Source organism: Corvus hawaiiensis, chromosome 2, assembly GCF_020740725.1.
Source record: "Corvus hawaiiensis isolate bCorHaw1 chromosome 2, bCorHaw1.pri.cur, whole genome shotgun sequence".
Taxonomy (NCBI): Eukaryota; Metazoa; Chordata; class Aves; order Passeriformes; family Corvidae; genus Corvus; species Corvus hawaiiensis.
This window is the reverse complement of record NC_063214.1, coordinates 75,607,618-75,631,856: the sequence shown is the minus strand read 5'-3', so window position 1 is coordinate 75,631,856 and position 24,239 is coordinate 75,607,618. Positions and strand designations below refer to the sequence as shown.

The 24,239-nt window shown below is 36.2% G+C and overlaps 1 long non-coding RNA gene across 1 annotated transcript; it reads right to left on the bottom strand.

Annotated features, from left to right (window-relative positions):
- Positions 1-1,642: 1,642 nt before the first annotated feature.
- On the bottom strand, positions 1,643-10,864 carry LOC125321636. Its single transcript, XR_007201614.1, has 2 exons — positions 10,240-10,864; positions 1,643-2,892 (listed from the first exon to the last, which is right to left on the bottom strand). It is a non-coding gene; the product is annotated as an uncharacterized LOC125321636 (long non-coding RNA).
- Positions 10,865-24,239: the final 13,375 nt, after the last annotated feature.

Sequence of the window (24,239 nt, the reverse complement as noted above, 5' to 3'; positions counted from 1 at the left end):
GGTGTCATTTGGCTTCAGCATCTGAGAGCAGTGTACATGCCTTACATTACAGACTGTGCTACAATTAAAACCCCAGGTGTTACCCATCAAATGTCTTTTTCAGTCGAGCTTTCTGCAGATGCAGTTTTCTTCTTTTTTAAAGTATTCTTACTGAAAAGGTTTCCTGTTGAAATCTGTCATCTACTAAAAGTGAAAAATTTCAATGTGATGCCCATATAACAAGCAAGATGTGCACTATGGAACATAATTTGCTTTAAATGTGTACCAAGAACAGGAGACAATAACAGGAGACATTTCATTTCAAATGAAACCATCTTAATATTTTACTAAAATTGTCAGTTTTGCAAATGTCATATTTTTCTTTCCATATTGTGTTCAGATTGCAAGAAATCAGTGTGAGCTTTTGAGGCTAGCAGGAGCATTACAGGCTGTATTTATTTATAATACCACAGTTTGTCCCATGTTATTAAAAGAATAGGGAAAATTAAGGAAAATGAGTTTTCACCACAGGCAACAGAGAATACAGGTGAAATTTGTATAGAAAATTAAATAGCCATCAACTACAATTGTGGTAGGCCCTGGAGATTTTTTTTTAAAAGTCTGAAAGTTGGAAGGGTACAAAAATTTTCTCTTATAACAATTATCCTGCTGCATTCAGCATTGGTGCAGCCCCACAATTTAAGAAGGATGCTAAGGTCCTTGAATGAATTCAGAGGAGGGCAACAAAGCTGGTTAAAGGGCTGGAAGTAATGTTCCATGAGGAGCAGCTGGGGACCCTGGGTTTTACTAGTTTGGAGAAAAGAAGGCTGAAGGACCTCATTGTTTTCTTTAGCATCCAGAGAAGGGAAAGTAGAGAGGGAGGTGATGATCTCTTCTCCCTGCTATCTACTGAAAAGGCAAATGGGGATGGTTCACAGATTCACCAGGGGAGATTCAGTGTTGACTGAATAGGCTTCCTAGAGAGGTGGTTGATGTCCCAAGCTTGTCAGTGTTTAAGAGGCATTTGGACAATGCCTTTAAAAGTGTGCTTTAACTTTTCTTCAGCCCTGATGTGGTCAGAGAATTGGTCTATTTTAGGTCCCTTCCAACGGAAATTCTATTCTATTCTATTCTATTCTATTCTATTGAATATCAGCATTCTTGGATATCTAAAGGGAAGGCCATAAATTCATTAACAGTATCACAAATACTGCTTAATAATTATTTAAAGCAGATACCTTCTCAAGGTCATCACACTCATGCCAGCTCGCTTGCATGGAAAAGAAATGTCACATCTTAGAAAAGTGTTTTTTCAAAACAGCATTTTTAAAATCACATATGTGATTTTTTGAGATGTTTGTATTGAGATGTATTCACCCATCATGCACTGACAATACTGAGTCCTGTTATAATTTTGCAAAAATTTAATTAATATATATAGGCACATAATTTAATTTCAGCTGAAAGTACTCAGAAGTCACTGCACAAGATCTTGAAAAAGTAACTTCCCTATCTACATGCTACTTTGAAAATAACACCATCAAGTGTTGTGCCACATTTTTCAGAAAATAGAAAATCATTTAGATGTTGCTATTTAATCAACACCTTTGTACTTCTTTAGACTTATATTAAAGGAAAAGCTGCATTTTATCCTGGTTTTCACATGATAAGTGGATTATCTGATGTAAAAATTTGGTTTGACTGGCCTAGAGCTATTTGGACTATATAACATTTTTCTACTTTGTTCATGAAGTCCAACAGAGAAAAAAAAAAGAACGAAAGAAAGCAGTTTTCCTTTTTATTTTGCTTTTTGAACAAAGTTAAAACCAAACCTCTGTTTGACATAAGCTTTTATATTGCTACCAAGCTAAGAGAATTACAGAGAATTTTACTTTTCAGAGTATAAAAAAAATTACATAATCTCTGCTTTAAACTAAAAGAAGAGAGATTTAGATAAGGTGTTTTGAAGAAATTCCTTATTCAGAGGGTAGTGAAGCACTGGAACAGGTTTTCCAGAGAAGTTGTGGATGTCCCCTGTCTGGAAGTATTCAAGGCCAGTATGGGTGGGACCCTGTGCAACTTGATCTAGTGGGTGGCATCTCTGCTTATGGAAATGCGGTTGGAACGAGAAGATTTTTAAGCTGTCTTCCACCCCAGGTCATTCTGTGATTCTCTGAAATGCTGATTCATTCATATTTACTCTGATGAAATATTTCTTAGCCCAGTTAGCAATGTAAAATCACAGCTCCAAACATTGCATACTGTTATGCGTGTATTTTGGTCCCAAGATTATTCCCCTAGAATCAAATAATGCAATTTTGAGAGACATACTAAGTGGAATCCCACTGAAATCAACCCATGCAAGCCGTGTTGTAATAACTACTGGTGTGACAGTGTACTTGGAACAGAAATTGAGTTTACCCAGCTTGCAGAATGTGCAAAACTATGTTGATTAGTGTTAAAATAAATTTTATAAAATACACTAAGATCCAAAATCAGCCAAACAACTTTCTGTCACAACAATTGCAGTGTTTTACTTAGCAGAAGCTCACAGATGCAAAATATGAATAGCTGAAGCAGTAGCTTCAGTCCCATTTTTAAAACTTTATTTATTGCTAAATTGGGTATTTTTTTCCAACCCTAGGGGGAAAATACAGAAAATACCACGAGAACAAACATTTGCATAAGGCTTAGACTGTCATTTACAGCTTTATCTTTTAACTTTATCCAATTGGCTATCAATTACCTCAAGCTGAAAGAACTTTAAAATTCCAGCCTGGACAAATCCATACAGGGAACAAAGCTTGACAGGTGAGCTCCAAGAGCAGATAGGTTCTTCTGTGAATTCTGTGAATTGTTAGTTTCCACTGACTGTTGCATTTCAGAAGACTAAGGAGGAAATAGGTATGGTGCCTAGAAGGCAGAAAAAGTTATTTTGTGATACATGACACATCTGCATGTAATGCATATGGTTGTTTAAAAAAAACCAAACAAGCCAACAGGGATTTTTGTCAAGTACATAGCTCAAGATTGCAGTAGACCTTCTGTCTTACATCCTAAGCAGACCCCATCTGTAAAATTGAACATATACTAAATTTGGAATTTGCTTACTTGATTTTAAAAAAAAAAAAAAGAAAAAAAAAGGAAAAAAATACAATCTTGCTGTTTTTCTTTGCTAAAAAGTGCTTATATAACTTCCCCCTCCTAAGCAGACATCATAATGTGTAGCAATCAGAATACAAATTCCTACTGGCAACAGGAAGACCAATATTTTTCTGTGGACATTAAGAAAGTCAAGGAAAAAAACCAAACAAAATCTGCTATGGAGTTATTTATGATTAGCATACTATTACAAAATAAAAACTCTAATAGAAGGATTAGAACATATAACAACTATCAGCATTTTTTACTTCTGAACACCTTAGAGGAAGCAGAATACAATCATATTTGCACTATAAAATGTAAGCATTCTTAAATAAAGTGTATATATTACAAAAGTTACATTGATATATACATGTGCAATATTATTTCAGTTTAACAAGGCGTAATTAACAAGGAAAATTCCTGATTGCACTGGGGGAAGCATAGCTCAAGAAATACTTTACAAAAACAATGTATAATGTATAAATACATTATTAACATGACTGTCTGTCAATACTTATTATTTCTTTTTAACATAAGAACTCTAAAAAAATAAGAACACTAAAACGCTGGGGATAATTTTAAAAAGTTTAATAAAGTTCAGCAACAGTAATGTCTCAGAACTCTTGCTTTCTTAGTAAGAAATAAATGTAGAATTTATCATGCTTTCATTTTTATATATCAAAACTGATCAAAGATATTGACTAGCGTATTTCTAAAGGAAAAACAACCATGAAGTCTATGATCTCCTTTCAACAGCACAAGTTCCTCCAGGTTCTACATACTTCTTAAACTTGGAACAAAAGGAGACATATTTACAGGGAAAGTGAAGAGTGTACTTTCTGCATTACTGAGTTATGATTTAATTTGCCTTCTCTTGCTCTATGCACAGAGGATGCATATACCTCTGAAATATTTTTTCATTCACCCTACTGTCTCCATGTCACTGTAACTCACACCTCATTTAAGAATAAGTTAATTTAGTATTCACAGCCATCTACATCCCTGAGACAACTTTCTTTTCTGTATCAGAGGATGTTGTGGTATCTCTCCTTGCTGCCTCAGAAATTAAAGTCACTTTCCTGATCCCCTACTTACAGCAGCAGTTCAAACAGCCAGTTACAGCTGAAAGGTGGTTTGGGAAGATGTCATCCCTAATGCTGTACCTTTGCTTCTACTTACTAGCTAAGGCTAGATGGCAAGAAAGGGATTGCATATCCTCTCTTTCAGGTTAAATTCCAAGGATTGAGCTTAAATCATCACCTTCACAACCACATCCATAAAGGTACTGAAGAACATACATCACTCATAGCCCACAGTGGTTCAGAAAACTGCCATATTTCAAATTCACAAGTATCAAAGTCTTATTGTTCAATCTTCAAACATATCAAATATCAACAAAAATTGGCTTATTATTTATTATACACCCTTGGGAAACATTAAGTATGGATTTGATTAAATTTGAACTGTTATATAAAAGCAGTTTGGCTGAAATTCATTTATCTTTATGAACAGATTCCAGTTGCCAAAAAACAGCCAAGTTGTGCAAGTTGAGCATGATCTGCCTAGTTCTGCATGGTCTCCAGCTGCTGCTCAAGAAGCATGTGAGTGTCCCCTTGGTCCAGTATTGTAACTATAAAGTGCCTTAGAGCACATGAAGTGAGAATGAGATGCTCATGTTTAAGCAACTGTAGCCTGTCCTAATGCTTACAGCAATAATTTCTGGAGTAAAAGTCACTTGACTCAATTAAGATATGTGCCTTCAGATTCAATTAAACAGCTTTAAAACACCAATATCTCATCACAAAGGAAAGTCAGATGATTATTGCAAATATATTTACAGGGCAATTAATAGAGTCAAGAGACCTTTTCAGCTGACCAGATGTAGTGTCTGCTTTAGGATGTGACAATTAAAGACTCAGTTCATTAACCTTTCTGTGAATTTCTAGTCCTCCCTAAGATGCCATAGAGTATCTGAAATAAACCCACACTTTTCTGGAGTGCCAGATTGACAGGTTAGATGGCCACCCCCAGAGAAAACTGTTAGAATAAGCCATGTATTTCTCCTCAGTGTCTGTTAATTATGAAGACGTCATGAGTAAGATTATTATCTTGTAATTTCTTGTCTATGTTCAGAAATACAGAGAATGCCAAAAGAATGATGAATGGTAATGTTGATCAATGCAAAACAATAGTAGGATAAAAAATATCCTGTGTCAATTTCTTTCCATTTTTCCTTTTTTTAGTGTCCTAGGGCAGTGACAGGGGACACAAAATAGAGCAGTTCTCAAACAACTTTGCTTTGTAAAAGTAGTAGGAAGAGGGATGTCTTGAAGAAGTAATAAATATGTAACTTGGGTGATCGCATGTTTGGTAGCAATTGTGGACTTTGGTGGGTATCCTTGAAGATTTCAGAGTTATTTCTAGAGTTGTCTCCTGTCAAGCATTTCTGAAGAGAGAGACTTGGTAAGGCTCTCTTCATTCAGTGGTTGGCACAGAACCTGTCTTTATTTAAAGCTTGTATACCCCTCACTAATTTTCTTTTTTTGTTCCAAATAATTTTCAAGAAATCAAACTGACTTTCAAACTTTATAGTTTTGGCTAGTTATACTTGACATTCATCGTGCTCTTTTGTTTTCATATATTGTTACTGCTGTCAGGTTCATAGGAGGGAGCTGCTTTGGTTTTTGTGGGTTTTCTTCTTTGCTTTGTTGTGTTTTGGTTTTTTTTTTCTAGGGGGAAGAAGTCTTTAGCATTTGAATAATGGAATTAACACATACCTCACATTTGAAAAGTACCAAACAATTAGGCTAGTTCAGTCTTCTAAACATGTGATGTGGACGCCGTGTTTAATTTAATGGAAGATTTTTTGACTGATGATTTTGCTTACAACAGTTGTGCAAGACCAAAAGCCTGATGCTGTGAACTAGTTCTACTAAACTGACAGTAAAGGAAGAATATGTCAAGATGGCGTAGGAATGATAGCTTAACTATAGCTCTTCATATTAGGTGTTATTCATTTAATGCAAAGGTAGCAATCCAAATATGATGCAGTAATCATCATGTCAACAACAAAAGCCTCCAAGTATGTAATTTGCAATTTTTTCTTTATCTACTAGGTGTCCTATCACAGAAATAAATGACATTTACTTAACAGAGACGTTTTTGGACTGTACTATATTGGTCATTTCTAACCCCTAATGTTTTGCAAAAAAGACTCAAACCTTATTGTTATTCACTCCTTTGTTCTTCCTTTGTCCTCAATAAACACTAAAGATTCAGGGATTGCTTCAGTTAATTACTTAAATACTCTAGAGCAAACAGAGCCAGGCTCCCTCAACTTTTGCATAGTGTTTGTCCATCTAATTCCCATAACTATTCTGCAATCCTAATCTATTCACTCTAATAAATATTAAAATTAACAATGAGCAAATATGGGCTTTATATTGTATCCATATAAATGTGTGTTATCTATATGGAGGAGAGCTGGATTGAGTATAGAGGAGGGAAAGCAGTGACTATTCAATCTGAAGAAGATCTGAAGATGGATGAATTACTGGGAGTATGCTCTTTTTTTTATTTATGGAGACTAAGGAGAATGTTGAAAGCTTGATCAAGTTGTCACACAGAAGCAACTGCTAACTTTTGCAACATTCTTGGGTATGACACAAGAGTTGACATGAGGATAGATCACACCTGTGCTTTCAGAATGATGTCCTGAAACTCTCAAAGCACTTCAGAGGTCCTTTTTGTGCCTGAAGACAAGCTCCCTTTGGACTATTCCTAATGGTTCCCTGAAGAACCTGAATCTGAAGTCTGCTCTTCTGAAGTCAGTGATCTTTATTACTTTACTTGTCTTTCTCATGCCCTTTATGATCTTACCTCTAAAAATGTAGGGGTACTGCAGCCAAAGCTTCTGCTTACAGACCCATCTCCAAAGAGTTCTTGGCTATTTGCAAGCAGTGACTCCAAAAAGGCACCAATCTTCATTGCCATACTTGGCAACTGTCAAGAATATGTCTTTGACACAGTCCAGAAATCGCCGGGATAGCCCCCGTTTGCTCAAACTGCTCTCTTACACAGGACACAATCTGTCCTTCTCTTACATTCCTCCTGTCTTTCTATAAACTGAAATCTTCTTTTCAGTGTCTTCTATTTACTCTGAAAAACACTTATCAAACTTTTCTTTTTTTTAATGTCTCTGTGTAGCTGGAACTGATTTCATGGTTATATCTTTCTAATTCAATCCTTACATGCTTGACCTACTCCTTTATAGTAATATTCAGTCATGTCTTTATTTTCAGTATTGTATGATTCCTTTTTTAAACATAAACATTTTAAAGTCATTACAGAGCTCATTATAGAGCCATCACATTATTTCAGTATGCCTCATAGCTTTCCTCAGCAATAGGATATTTTGCGAGTAATTGTTTTGCCTTATTTTGTGCTCCCACCTTCGCTTTTCTGCATAGTAACACTTTTTTTTTGTTATTACTCTTACCCATATTAACTTCCAGCTTGAGATATTCAATAATTTTTCTCTGATGATAAAAAAAACAAAACAAAAAAACCAACCAAATTAAGGTAAGTTCTCCCATAAAACTTTTTTCCATTTTATAAACCCAGGCCTTTTTCAAGGAACATTTAGACTGTGTGTTCAGATTAGATCTACTTTCCAGCAGATAACCAGATATTTGAATTGCTTACTACCCAAATTTCATAAATTTTAACAATACCTATTCAAAAAAAATTTTTAGCATGGAAAAAAAAAATGTTGTATCAATACGACCCAGGGCTTGCTCCATCTAAAAAACTAGAATAATGTTTATATTTTGTATTTTAAAGGATAAAGGTATGACATAAGGGTATGACTTGTACTGACTCAAATAAAGCCTGATCTAGACATGCTATAATTCTTTTCATCATCAAAGGGATTGACTGATTTCAAAAGTGATATCCAATATAGGCCAAAGAAGTAATTCCATGCACTTCATTTTTCTGTGGCTATCTTAAACAACCAAGCATTATACCTTTGCTTTGTAACATACGTCAAACAGAGTTCAAATTTACCTCTTAAAACCTGAAAATAGATTACCTGATTTTTTTGTTCTTTTGGATACCAAAATATCTTTTTAAGTTCCAAAGACATAGGAAAAACTCAAATTGGAAGAAAAAAATAGAGTACATTTTCCTTATAGTTTGAATTAGTGACCAGCTTCTCTAGTATTTTAACACTGTGTTAGCCTGAAAATTACATGTTCAGAAGAGATTCTCTAAACTTAAGGAAACTTACTTAAATTTCCAAAAATAAAACAAATAAGCTAAAGAACATGACAAAAGTTCACCCTTGGGCAGTTCCAACTTTGATTTTTTTCTGTAGGGTACAATGAGTCTTACATAGAAGTGCTCCCAGGGGAATTAGGGAAAATGATATATCCAGTGTCCTCATTTTGTCACAGTCAGTTGTTTCAGGTATTAAGGGTTTGATTTAGATTTGATTCAAACAGTCAGATTTAGGTATTTATAAGTGATCTAGGTACCTGAGCTCCTATAACAGTCACAACGTACACACAGTCCGTATCTTCACCTCTGTCAAAACTGAGGAGCTAGTCATTCACTGTAAGGCAAATTATGTCCCTGTTCAGTAACCTGAACATGAGTACCTTTTTCAGTCCTCTATCTGCCCAAGCCATGGTGAAGAAGGTTGCAGATACGTGGGACCTGTAGTATTTTGGAAAGGCAGCTAGATGCCTGGCATTATACATCAGAGCATTTTGACTATCTCTGGACATTGATGTGTAGTTGAATGAACCAAGTCTGTACTTTTGATCTAGTAAAGTTACCAGGAGAGAAAACAAAACCCCACAACACAAAACCCCCACCTCAACTACTTCAAAGAAAACAAACTGTTGCTACTTTTTAAACCATGTAACTCTTCATGCCTGAAGGTAGAGAACACAAACACTTTTTTCCCACAGAAATTTATTTAAATAAGAGAGATGACTGCATTCTCATTGTTCACATACATATGTCCACCTACACAGATTCACTTTTTTCTTCTATCTAGCAAGAGAGAGATCTTGCATTTCACCATCCTGTGTAAAATGAATAAGTTACTTAAAATATGGTTATTTTTCTGACCTGCAAGGAGGAAAGATGCCTATATCCTGACATTTTAATTGAAAACAAGACATGCAATAAGGAGACTGCTTTTATGTGTGTTGTCTTGTGTATAGTTTCCAGAGTAGAAGAAAATACAATATATTTCAGTCCATTATTTTTCCCCTGACTCAAAATTATTTTAGAAGACAAGTGCAGTTCATTGCTAATCCTTTAATCCAGCAATTAAAAAAAAATGTTCTTGACTATTGCTATTAAGAAAAGTGAGTTATGAGGCTTACTAATATCTGTAAAAATGCACACATATATATTCATGTACATAGTGTCTTCAATTAAATATAAACTTCCTTCTATTGTAATATTTATAAGCTAATTCATTTTCCAAGTGACAGGACAATGATCAGTTTATAAACTCCGGAAAATCATAATAATGAAGTGAAAAAAAAGTCATCACATTTTTTCTGTATTGCATTAGACCAGAATCAAAATTTTATTTTTATACTCACAAGTTATTTCAAAATATATTTTTTAACCACTACGTGTACTTTATCACATCTTGCAGATTTGTGGATCTAGATGCTTGTATATATAGTATTTTCAGATAAATGAAATATCCGTACTCCCAGAACAATGAATGATACATATTTAAAATAAATGTATTGATTCTAAGACAGCTCAGCCAACTGGATCTTCCTAAGACATCTCAACAACCAACCAGATGTAAGATGATTTTCCTTTGAGAAAATCAAGTAAGCTCCATAGTGAACAAAACCCACATGCTATTACACAGCAGTTTAAACTGATTGTGGCTACTGCTATTTGTTGGTAACAAAAAAAAAAAAAAATCAGAAATAATAGCTATTACATCATGATATTATTATAGTTACTTTGGTTGTTGACATTATTGAAAATTGTGCTTAATTGAATTTGTTAAGATTAGAAGCTCTTGATCTACCTGTACAGAAATATATAAAGATTTAACTATCAAAATTTTCTTACCTTTTAATACATGCAAAAAAGGATGTCTGTCAGAATCTATATCCTCATATCAGATGTAGCAGAAACAGCAGTCCAGCAGCACCCAGGTGTGGAGGCCGGCAATAAATAAATCCTTTTCCAGATAGTCTGAAAGTTTCCTTGTCATACAAACTTAGACAGTCAGTCTAAATTTCCAAGTTCAAGTATTTAGGAGTAAAGCCGCAAAAAAATGCCAACGATAACTGGAGTTCAAGAAGAAAATACCAAAGTCACAGAAAGATGTGTTTCAACAAGCAAGACGTTAGCATGCTTAGCACTACCCTGACAAGGTACAAATGTATATTTTCTAGAATACCCAAGCTGATCACAACTGCAACATACATCTCCATTGAAAAAATACAGTAATGGCTTTTCTACCAACCTCTTTGAACAGTAGGTTTAAAGTACACAGAGTAGGAGTGTGGCTGGTCATACCTCCCCTCTCCCCACCACAGGTGGCTGGTGGAGATAGGAGAGAGAACTCAGGCGGGCAAGGCCCAGAGGGTATCATCTCCTAGCGCCAAAAGGTCTGCCAGCTTAACAGATTGTGCCAGTTTGGACAAATTTGGAGGAAAATATCCTCTGATAGAAGGCAGGTTACAACCAGCCTTCCCCCACCAGGTTCGGGAAAAAATGAATTTTCCTCAAAGGAAAGTGAAAGAGATAAAAACTATTTATTTAACAAACACACAGGAAAAGGATAATAATGCTAAATAATAAAACCTCTCACTCTGCTGAGAGAAACCTGGGAAAATTTCAGAGTCCTTCCATAGATTTCTCTCCCCCTCCTTGGAGCTGGGACGGAGTGGTGGGCCCACCTCCAGGGCCAAGGCCTCAGTGGAAATTCCTCCCGATGTGTTCTGATGTTGAAACCATCCAGAAGAGAAGAAGGGGAAAAATTGGAGTCCCAGGAAAACAAAGTTCAACTCTCCAGAGGAAAAGGAGCTTAAAAACTGGCCGAAAGCTGCTGGAAAAAAAGCAAACCCGGTGCTTCCTCCCACTCCTGCCTCTTGCTGCAGCAGCTGAACGCAGAGAGCTTTTTTTTTCTGTGTCCTTGAAAACAAACTGCAAACTGCTTTAGGAGTTCTCTCAGTTTTTTTCCTCTCCCCCCTCTCAGGCTCAGTTTAAAGGCATAGAAAAGGCAAAAAAATTAATTTCTGGGCATACAGCAACGATATGGGATACAACATCATAAAGTCACCCCAAGACACAGATGTGGGAAGAGATAAAAAAAACCACAGGTGACCAATAGGCCTGTTTTTACACTATAAAAGTACTACAGCTTATCATAGAGGCAGAAGTCTCTTACACACTCCCTGGGAACGTGTGCGACAATTTCTTCCCAAAGCTTGGACACAACTTTGTGGTTACTTTTCTGGAAATTGAGGGAAAGGATCTCGATGTGTGCCCCTTCAACAATTTGGTAGTAAAAAACACTGGATCCTAAGTTATACTATTTCTTTACTAGTTGTAAATTTAATGGTACCTTTAACCCTGCGTGTAATACTAGTAATCCCTTTTTGTCTTATCCCTGTGTAGTAATAGTCTGTTTTAAGTCTTATGTCTGTTAGTTTTGTTTCCATTAATAAATAATTAATTCTATGATAGACCAAATCAGCCATTATTAAAGAACTTGTGAATGAGAGTGGGTCTTGGGGTGCTGGCCACCTCAATAATGTGACTGCCTGCTGCCAGAGGCCTGGGCAAAAGGCAGAGACTGATTTAAACCCACATCATCCATTCATAACAAGGATGTGGGTTTAAATCAGTCTCATGAGAACTCCATAGGTTCGCATCTGCTTGTAACTGAAAGGAATTCAGGCTGTAGTTCCCTTTTCCCAGGTGAGTGAACAAGTCACTAAACTAACAGTAGGAATGACTAGAAGGAGAAATACTCAGTCCTCAGTTCACTGGCTGAAATGGGTCCCTTATGAAAAGAGAAGAAAAAAGGTTCTGGATGCTGCAAGCCTAATGGCCAGACTTTTTCTTAACCAATCCAAATACCACCCACTCTATTCTACTGATGAGCAGACAAGGCTGGCAAAAAAAAAAAAGTATTTTACTGGGCACTGAAGTTTGATGGGCACTACAGGTGACATCAAAATGAGAACATAGGATTATAGTCACATATTTGAATACATTTTTAGAATTACAGTTAGTAAAGGAAAAAATATTCCAAATACACTTAATTTGCAGTCCAGGTGTCTGCTAAACATCTGGCATCATAAACAGGTATTAAATTTGTTTATACTTGGGTTTTGCTTATTTTGCTTTATTTTAGTATGATATAAATATCATTAAGAGGTATATGATATTTTTAATACTTTAATTTAAATGCATTTGAAAACTAGCTTTTAAGCCCCAAAATTATAAATTGTGAGTCACAAGCTCAATTGATAATTGACATGTTTCATCCTCATGATTCTGTTTGATGCTTAAAAAATCAAGTATTTTTCCAGAGTGACATTTTTAGCAATTTTTTTTAAGCTGTCTGACTTTTTCAAACACTTTTTATGAATAAGCATAATTTAATCTTGTAGGGGCCTTCCTTCTGGTAATTTAAAACCATTAGCTAAAACAGCTTCTAGATTAGCAAAGACAGATATAGATAAACATTTAAAAAAATACATCCATTACCACTTCCAGCCCATTGTACTCCCTGAAACACAGGACCTTTCACAAGTTAATGTAATACGTTGTCATGCTAATTACTTTGAAAAAAGAAAAAAAAGCTGATGCGCGAGCAATACAAGGTAGTTTTATGTTATGTCAGTCATGTCCTATTCTGCTATTCTAAATATAGTTAACCTTCCCTATGTATTTGTCAAGATGCCTCCTTAGAGGCATTGTTTTTTATTTATTAGTAACTGGCAACTATACTTACATTCATTTCCTGTAATGTAGAATAAAAACTGTTCTTTCCGATCTGAACTAATTCACAGCAATTTCCACACTATATTTTTCTGCAAAGTTACTACAGAAATAACACAACATTTAAAACTATCTCCACTGCAAACAAAGTTGGGAAATTACATTGCTGAAAGAGACTGGGGAGCTTGAATGTTTCTTTAAAGAAAAAGCAAATGGGTAATTGAGATTATAGGCTTTTATAAAAAGACAACAGATTTTCTTTCTTTCAGATGCTCCAAAATAACTTTCCTGAAATCCTTTCACTCTAAGGACAATACCGGTCTCCAGTGACATGTTCTATGGTAAGAATGGATGCTAATAATAAGTGGAATCTGTAGACAGGCTTGGACCTCTTCACATTTTATTTTGTACTCACAGCTTAGCAAAGAATCTCTGTGGGATACTAGTCAGAGCTGCAAAGAATGGAAAGTAGGTTGTTATAACATAGTATCCCTTAAGGCTTCAAGTGAACTTCAGGAAAACATTTATTTTCTGTTATTTGCTTCCTCTGAAAAGACTGTCAATTTTGTTTCTCACAGAGAAAACAAACATGGAGTTACAGTACTCTGCATTTTCTGATTCAGACTAAGCTTTCTGTATATGTACTATTTCTTAAATACATGATTATCATGAAGTCTGTGATTTTCATAGGCATATCTTTTTCATTGAACTTTTATCCTTTGTGAAGATTCATCTAGGTTTTTATTAGATCATTTTCTTTTTGCACAGACTGAACTATTACAGAAAGAAAATGAGTCATGTTCATGTATGACAGAACTGGTTTTATTCTGACTTCTTTGGCTATTCAACCCATTTCAGTTGAAAACTCCACTTTTCCGTTTAGGAGACATACGCACCTAACTGCTTCTACAACGCTCAGGATAAAACACTTGTTGCTAGCCAGCCTTGACAGGATGATACTGACATCATTTTGGCTTGGATAATGAAATGATACAATAAGATTGCAGACTAACTATGTCAACTTTTGTCCCAGTAAAGCTTCACCTCCCATTATGGAAATCTTAAGTAGAAAAGGACAGCTCATGGAAGAGGTTGAAATATATTTGTTTTCAAAAACAGTTTTATTGATGACCACAGTGGTTGCACTGTTTTAACTAATAGGGTACCCCAGAGGTACCCAGTCTGGAAGGAGTTTAGGAGTGATAGAGTTGTACAAGCCCCTGAGAAGAAATGCAGTGGATGGGGAAGCAGGAAGGGACAGAGAGTGTAGGTAAACAGACAGAAAAAGGTATAAAGGGACTGGCTGCATGTAAAAAAATCAGTACACTTCTCTGGCAGAGCCCTGTTCCTCATCACTGCAGTCTGTCCTGTCTTCTTATATCTTCTTATTAAAACTTTTAACTCTCTGTGTGATGGCACTCTCTAAACCTGTGTACATGTGCTGCAAGGACTAGCTGCCAGCTGCTGGTGTGACCTCCTGTGGTGTCAGACACCAGAGTGAGTGGGGGTCCTGGGTCAATAGTTTGGACAGGACATAGCTCTCTGGATCTAGAGAGGGTCCTACTGAATTTGTGCCCAGAGAGCCAGCTACTGGGGGACAGGTGTGAATGGGTCTGATGACAGCTACTGGAGTCAGATCAGCAGAGTAAGTGTCCCTGAATTGCTCCCACCGGAGCAAATGTTTATTCCTGTCCATTTTTCATTCAGGTGAAGCCTCTAGATGCCCCACTTCCATTGTATCCTGTGATTCAGGCTCTCACCTTTGCTGAGTCAATGTGGATACCCTGGATCTCCTGTTTATCCTCACAATATTACAAAAAAATGCTTGTTTTATCCAGCACCTGATGACTTAATGTCTTGAACTAGATATGACTCCTGTAAGTAACACTACTCTTGTCCCCAGGCTTAGGCCAATACCCCCCTGAATCCCATGGTCAGTATAATGGTATCTCAGGACCACAGAATGCTTGATGTTGAAGGACATCTGGCACTTGTTTGGTCCAATCCACCAAGGAGTGGAATGGGGTGGGCCCATTTTATTTTATCAGGAGCCAATCTATCAGGTTACAATCATTAACCTGCCAAGCAAGAAACAACTAACAGAAGCTGCAGGGTCCCTGAAAACTTCCAGAAATGTTCCATCTAACAGGGTGGTTACCTCTGAAGCTCTGGAAAAACTGGAAAAATCAAACTGTTTCATGCAATCTTGTGCAACTAATAGAGAAAAAAGAGAAAAAAAAAGGCAGTGGAAGGACAATAAGTATATATGTGGCTGCATGTTAGTGTGTGTGCATTTGTGTTTGTAACTAGTGACAGTCATGGTTAATAAAAGCAATTAGAAAAAGAAATCTCTCAATTGTGCCAAAAAGATCAAATATTACTTATAATTTGTTAACAGACCTAAACATCTCTCAATTAAAATACTTAAGCAGGGGGAAGGGCTGTGTAAGGGGCAGAGAGGAAGAGGGCACCATATCTTTTTCAGTTCTGTGCAGTGGCTGGACCACAAAAGCATGCACAAACTGTGGTAAAGGAGGTTCCCTCTGAGCATTAGGAAACACTTTTTTTATACTGTGAGGGTGACTGAACACCGGAACAAGTTGTCCAGGGATGTTGTGGAGTCTCTGTACTTGGAAATTCCTTCTAACGTCAGCCATTCTGTGATTCCGTGATTAAATTGTGTTACTTCTGGCAGAGATGAATAGCTTTCATTAAAGTCTTATCAGCTTAAGTCTTCAAAATCCCACAATGTCTATTTATAAACTGCCAACTACCATAGTAATTAAACATAATATTTCTTCAGGACATTTTCAAAATTGATACGAAGTTTTGAAAAAAGATACTGACACAGTATTTTAAATTAGCAGTAAAATGATGCTCTGAGCTTAAGAGAGAGAAAAATTGTCTTTAAAAAGCTGTTTTACAAGTGCTGTCTTCTAACATAAACACTGGCAGATCTTTTCATATATTTCAAGAGACAAATCTAAAATGTTTTTTTCTGCATCCTTAAAAAAGACCCTAGTTGGAAAATGCATTCAGTGAATGAATGTGCTAATCACTGATCATATCAACTTGAAAATAAGGAAGCTTTATCCAAGCCTAAACCTAAAATTTCTTAATCAGCAGTATCTTTGCCCTTTAACTTCTTTTGCATACTCATAAGGACTCCAAAGACATGGTTTAGAAAGGGGATTTTATGACAAGAACAAATACATAGAAAGTGTATTGGTGCTTCTAGGCATCCAAATTACGGAATTATCAAAATGATATCCAGGACAAGCAAAATTAATCTTTGGACGGATACTAGTTATTTGGTTTTTGTGGTTCCCCAAGATGTTTTACTTCAGTAATGACACCACTGATCCATCTTGTAAGACTTCAGAGAATAAAGTGTTCACTTCTTTCAGCAATAAATAGCTTCATGAAGTTAGAAGACCTACAGATAGTACAAATTTCAGAGACAGAGGATTTGATAAATGTTTTGGTGTTTTAACTGTAAAACTCCTGTTGTAGTGCTAGGTTTAGTTTAGCAGGCTGCAGCTTTCCCTGAGAGCTCAGTGGAGCTGCTTAGGGCAGTGAGACCATTGTCACCCTCTTGTAGTCCATTTCGGACGGCTCCGCGGTTTTGCTCTGGCTAGCTATCAGCTTTACAACACAGTGACGGTGAAGGAGGTGAGAAGGGTCTCCCCATGAGGGTTTAAGAAGATCTTTAATCTTACATCTCGTCCCAGCGACCCCCAGAAGCAGAGAGACCTCGTGATCAGGGAACAGGGGGCTTTTGTCAGATCGCAGGGGCGGTACATGGGCGGAGTTGGGGTACAGGAACCAATAGGGAGGACCCGAGGGAGTGGCCAGGACTAGGGGCAGGGGAACGTGGTGGGGGAACAATGTGAAAGGCATTTAATAAATGAATCGGTGGGAAATACAACACCACAAACTCCCTCACACATTTTAAATCCTAGAGCTATTTTATGTATAGTGAAATTTACTGCGAATTTTTAAGATAATGTGTACTGGGAAATAGGTTTCATCATATTCCCATCTCCTTTTTTTTTTTTTTTTCATTTTTGAAAGTGAAGTACTTAGCAAGAGTATTAGGATCTCCAGACAATTGAAAACGGAAGTTTAAGAAAATATCAAAAGGACCAAGCATGACCAGCAGAATTTTAAATATGCTGCTTTTGAAGAATTCCTAAAAGAACCACATATCCCCATCCACTCCAGGATGGCGAAGGGCAGGGCAGGTCTCCCTTGGGAGTGAGGGCAGGGCAGGCTTGATGGGTTAGGGTTGGTTGGAGCAGATTTGCTCCCCCTCCCTGCTGGCTGACATGACTGATGTTGGTAGCAACATCCAGACAGACTGTGGTCAGAGGATGGAGATATACAGCACCCCTTTGTGTCATGTTTTTTTTGGGTTTTTTTATTTTTTGGGGGGTGGGGGGGGCGGAGGCATCTACCACCCTCCCCTGATGGAATCACAGAAGGAAGCTGATGTTGACTATGGGAGAAGGAGCACCCTCCAAGATATTTCCACTCATGCTCATTTTATGTCCTTCACTGGTACTTGCTAGGCTGCTTCAATCTGTTCCAGTGGGATTATTTTCCAAAAAGTTTCATCAGAACTCTTTTATTCTTGGTATATAAAAGTACAATTCACAAAAAACTGACATTTTGTGATGAATCTTTTTGGTTAAAAATATCCTTGTTTACTCTGCCAAACACATGTACACCAGCACTGTGCAGCTTAACAAAATACATAAGCATATAATTGAGTACACTCTTGTTAGGTAGAGACTGCTTAATTAAAGTCAAGCCTTAATTAGGTTTCTTCCAGATGACTCAAAAGGCCCTCATCATGCCCACTCTTATTGATCCCAGCTTAAACAAGTTGTGTGATGCTTGAAGCCTGCTACTCTTTTTCCTCTGCTTTTTCCTCTTGTTTGGTACGATTTAAATTCTGTGTTTGCTGTTACATATAGAAGAAGAAAATAGCTGCATAATTTATATTTTATACATATTTAGGCTTATACATTAAACCTGATCAGGGGATAGCTATGGAAGCGTACAAGGGCAGACGGAGCAGATGCATTGTGATATGTTGTCATGACAGAAATCACAACAGGTATAAAAGAGGTTTTTCTAGATGACAGCGTTTAAGAGAGTGGAGTTTGAACAATACACAACCAGGAGTGGAGAACCCTGCAGAGGTATCATGAATTGCAAGTATGGACATGCCTATGGACATGATGAAGGATTAATAGGTATAGCAAAGTGTAGATTAGAAAATCTCATCATATTCTATGATTCTCTTATTCAACCCTGTGACAGAAGACAGAGAAAAGAGAATCTGCAATTACAACCAAAGAATCATAAAACCATAGAAATGTTATACCTGGAGCTCCTGCCAGAAATGAACAAGGACAACTATGAAAGTAGTGTTGAATTGCAAGCTTTGAGAACCGCAAATTTGGCTGCTATGAGATTTGCCACCTTGATTAACCTGTATTTCATGTACATGCACTCTGTGAGAAGACACAAAACCACAAAGGATAGGAAAACATCTGACAAGTCACAGTGAACTGTAATGTCACCTTTGAATATGTCAAGTTTTAATTAACAGTATAAGGACAATGTTTAATTTATTTTACATCATAGAAACATATACACATGTATAAGTGGTCAACAAAGGCTTGTAAAACTACTGAATTGTGGAAATATTAGGAAAGAACTAGGAAATTCTATGAAAGAAGTGCATGCTTATTAGACTATAACTCATTAAGACAACCTAGTTCTAATGAGTCTTCAGTATGTAGACAAAATCCAGGCTTTATAAATTAAACGTCCATTAATCAGCATGTAATTGAAGTTAGTTTACTTTGAAATCAAATGGAAGCTTGCTAAAATGGTGTTGAGAAAAAGAGTATTTAAATATTTTGTAATACTGTGATGGTATAGCCAGAAACAATGCAGAAGCATTTTACATAAATATGGGAGCAATGTTACAAAGAAGATACTGCTTCAATTCCTGCATTTCTTAGGTTCATTTACAATGCAGAGAGTATGAAGTATTCTGAAGATAAAGCAATGACACTTTTTATATTATTTGAAATATGTCCTTTTTCAAAAGGAGAAGATTTGTAGAATTAGGTTCGCTGACTTAAGTCAGACTAGTAATATTTTCAGCTAAGTACATCCTGAGGTTCTTCAATGAACTAGGGCCTAAGGAATTTTTAATAATATTTGAAATAGACTCTCCTATCAGAATCTGCATCACTCAATTCCTCATGACTTTTTCAGAAATAATTGCAACATCCTTAAGTGCTTTAAAAATAAAGAATCAAATAAAACCAAAATACATAAAAACAGTGGCTTGGAATATTCTCCCTTTATTTTGGAGGTTGAAAGGTGTGCTGTATTTCAATGATATTATAAAGCAGATTTTCAGGTTTTGACCTATGTACAAAACTATGAAAAACTGAATCTTCCATACCATGGACGATAGTAAAAAGTATTTTAGGCATGCTGAATAAGATTGTTAGAATGTGCCCTTGGATTTTTTCATGAATGCATCTGATTGAATATAATCCGTTGCTAGGAAATCTTCCATAGTTCAACACTAATTTATGATGCCAATTTAAGCTTTTTTTGTTTGTTTACAATTCTGTATGCATTTGGATATCCTCTACAAATGACTTTGAATGTAAAATTTTCTAGCAATTTCTGTACTGTTATATAGCAAAACCCCAAATGAAGACATCCATCTGCCTGGTACAGAAGCAAAAAGCAGTAAAACACCCTACTTTTGATTTAAGCAGGAATGTCTTTTTAATCTGAATGTAACAGTGTTTAGATTTTATCTACTACACACACTTGCATAAGCTTTTTGATTTTACCAAATTTCCATCAGTTACAATTTGTACATTGTACTTTGACTTATTACTAAGTACATTGTGCCAAAACCCATAAATGAATTTTCTCAAAATTACTCTCTCTCTTCACAGATGACATTTTTTTCACTCTTGTCAGAATTGTATCCAGCTGTGTTTTCCACTGCAGAATTCAGTATAGTTTCTCTTCACACTGTCTGTTCACTGCCTGGATGAATATTTCCCTGTAATGTGGGACATAATCTTCACCAGGCTATTTCTGCAGTCTGGATTATCCCAGAAACTCTATTTCTTCTGGTTGCACACTGTCTAGTATCAATATGGAAGCATCTCAGAAGGGAACAAAGTAGTATCATATTTTCTGCTTTCATTTTCTCCTCAAGGCCTTTCCACTCCATTTTAATTATAATTTCTGTTGTTATTGTACCTCAATTTGTGTTCTGTACAAAGCAGCTGTAACAAAGATTGGTTACTCATCTTTGTTAATATAAAGCATTATTATTAACTGCCATAGTATTACCTATTGTGTTTAATGAGGCTTGAGACAAAGCTTAGTGAAGTCGATAGCAAATTTTCTATTAAGTACAATGATGTAGAGCATAAACTTGAAGTGAATCTTTATTTTAATTTTAAATAAACATTTATTATTTAACTAACTTCCAATAAAAGCAATAATTCATACAATTATTAACATCATTATTTGGAAAATGGAATATTTTTATGAAAACTATGTGATTAATGGTTTTGAGCCGCATTCTTTCCATAATAGAGACATTAAATCTTACTTTGACACAAAAGCATAAAATTTTTTAAGACAGGCTATAAATACTAATACCATTAAAAGACGAACAAAAATTCATCCACAAAATGTCAAGCTGCTTGAATTCATTTCTTTCTAAGCATCTTGGTAAAAACTGGGAAAATATGAAAAAAGATTAATATGAGTAAGAAGAGAAAAGAGTAAGCTAGACCTTTACTTCTGAGATAATTGGCTGTAATTCTACCATAGATGACAGAAATATCCAGGCTTTGGCCCAAGATTCTAATGGAGATTTTTGCTTTGTTTTGTTTCTTTGCTTGTTTGTTTATGTTACTTTTTTGGGTTTTTTTCCTGCAGTATAACTATACTGGAAAATTAAAACTCACAAATCTGATCATCTTGACCTTTATGCCTAAGAAACACCAAAACCCATAAACATCAGTGCTAACCACACAGTATCAACTACATGGAAGAACTTCAAGGTCATCTTTCTAACAAACAATCCTGTGTGCTACAGTAGAGGAGAAAAGCCTAATTTGTACACAAAAGTACCTCTGCTGTCCTTGTACTTTGCACGTGTTCCTTGTTACAAAATACAGTATCCTACAAAATTTTATTTTGTAAGTTTGGTATGGCTTTTTAATGAATCTTATAGATATTTTCGACTTCTCATTCAGATAACTTTAGGCAGATGAAATTCCTGATCTGGAAAGCTCAGCTGTTATCATTTAATACCAGTTAAAACTAAATATTGGCTGGACATTTGCTCTCAAAGACTTTTAGAGACCAATCTGTACTTGCTGTAGATTGCTAGTTTTCATTTCCATTGTTAAATGTGAGAAAATCAGGTGCAGTGCTGCAAGTGAATGGGCAGCAACAAAATAAAGGGCTGGGGGAAAAGGAAAGGGACAGAAGAGGACACATCAATGACTGATGTGCTTCAGGTTTTTTCTTCTATTTTTACTGATAATATTTGTTCTCGTGTCTCCCAGGTACCAACATCTAGTGACAGAATATGAGAAAATCAAACACTAATAAGTTAGCATGAAAATACTAAGTTAGAGGAACAGCTGATACGTGGGAGGGCAGGGCTGACATGGAAAAATCTGGAGAAATGTCCTGATAGAAACCTCAGGAGGTTCAATAAAAGCAAATGGAAAATCCTGTACCAGGAACAGAGTAACCCCACACACATTACAGGGTGGATGGCAACTGTATGGAAAGCAGCTTTGCAGAAAATGGTCTTAAAGTCCTGGCAGACAGCAAGCTGAGGATGAATCAGCAGTGTGCTCGTGAGATGATAATGAGTAAATGCATGCTATTGTAGTGGTTATAGCTGTGTCAGAAAGAATTATCCAACAAGAAGAGGAAAGGGGTTTTTCTCCCCCTGTGCACAGTACTTCTGAGACTGTCCAAGGTATTGTGTGCTATTTGGTGCTTTTTAGTACAATAAAAACATTGACAAACTTGAATAAATTCAGTGGAGGGCCACTGTCACCCTTTAAAGATATTCAAAGAGTGGTTCAGATAAATGGATTTACTCAGACTTAAGAAAATACTAAGGGGGCCCTAATCATAGTCTTCAGCTAACTGATAGATACCTATAGAGAAGATGGAGCTAAAATTGTCTCTGAGGTGCACTTGAAAGAATGAGAAGCACCAGGGGAAAGGTGTGCTGAGAGAAGTTTAGAATAAATGTAAGTGAAAAACTACTGAAAAATAAGGTGAACGTACACTGGAAATGGTAGCCCAGAGAAGATGTAGAATGTGTAGCCTTGAAGACACTCTGAACTCGAGTGGAAAAAGTGCTGAACAGCCTGGTGTAACTTTTATGTTTGCCCTGGTTTGTGTGAATCTCTCAACTAGATGATCTCCAGCTATCTATGATTTTAAATGAAAAAATAAAATAAATCTAAATTAACATTTCTTTGTTGTGGAGAATTAAAAATCACTATATTTTAGATAAACTGGTATATAAAGTTTTGATTGGCACAATATTTCCTTCCTGTTACATTGAGTGGCTCATAGAGTGCTTTTGAGTTATATTAGCTGAATCATGATTGTACTTCTTAATACAATAGATATAGGTCTTAATATTTGTGTTGCAGGAGTTTTTATATTAAAAAAAAGAAAAATCAGAGCAGTGTTTAGTGATGGACACTCTTTTGGTCTTTCTCTTCAGTATTTTGGAGCAACCCCTCAGAAAACCTAGGTCATCTGCAAAAATATATAATGCATTATTTACTGAAATTCATGCCACACATGACAAGCTGAGAAGTTTTGTCCGAGTAAAATCCAGTGAGTTTCTTTTCTTTTTTCTTCCCTTCCCTTCCCTTCCCTTCCCTTCCCTTCCCTTCCCTTCCCTTCCCCCTTCTTCCCTTCCCCCTCCTTCCCTTCCCTTCCCTTCCCTTCCCTTCCCTTCCCTTCCCTTCCCTTCCCTTCCCTTCCCTTCCCTTCCCTTCCCTTCCCTTCCCTTCCCTTCCCTCCCCTCCCCTCCCCTCCCCTCCCCTCCCCTCTCCTCTCCTCCCCTCTCCTCTCCTCCCCTCCCCTCTCCTCCCCTCTCCTCTCCTCCCCTCTCCTCTCCTCCCCTCTCCTCTCCTCTCCTCTCCTTTTTCCTTTCCTTTTTCCTTTCCTTTCCCCATCCCCTTCCCCTTCCCCTTCCCCTTCCTCCTTTTCCTTTTCCTTTTCCTTTTCTTTTTCCTTTTCCTTTTCTTTTTTCTCTTTTTTCTCTTTTCTTTTCTTTCATAGAAAGAAGTACATGAGAAAATTTGCACATTACACAAGGAGAGGTAAGAATAAGCACATTGTTTAGATGTTTTTCTTATGAACATACATCAGTGAGTTTTCAGTATATACATACTTACATGACACTGGGATGGAGTAAGCCCTCATAAAGTCTATAAATATCATTTCTACAGTACCAGTCAATCCTAACAAAATATGATTCATCACCTAATTACAAATAATAATTGATAATATTTGTTTTCTATGGTTGCATGGTTGGAAGAAAATTTAGTGTGCATATGTGTACATATGTGAAGTTGGTTGTCTGATTTACCATCTGCATTGAAAGGACAGGAAAAGCTGTTCAGAATAGTACAATTAAAAACACTCCCACTGTCTAAACAAGACGGGAAAACAACGCTGCATATTTCTCATTTTTTTATATATGTGAAAGCAGCACAGACTTTGTTTAGCATAGAATAATTTTGGATACATTTACATAGAGATAAACCAACATATTTGTCATTTTCTAGTCAGTATATCATACTGTGTAATATTTTGATTACATTTTGTAAGTGCAAAAGCTTTTTGTAATAAATATGGTTGTAAAATACTGAGAGTTTTTAGAGGTTATTTTGAAATACTTTTGTAAAGCAAAGTTTAGTGATGACAACTTGTGATCCTAAATATTAACATATGTGTTTTAAAATGGTAATTTAATAACTATTCTCTATTTGAAA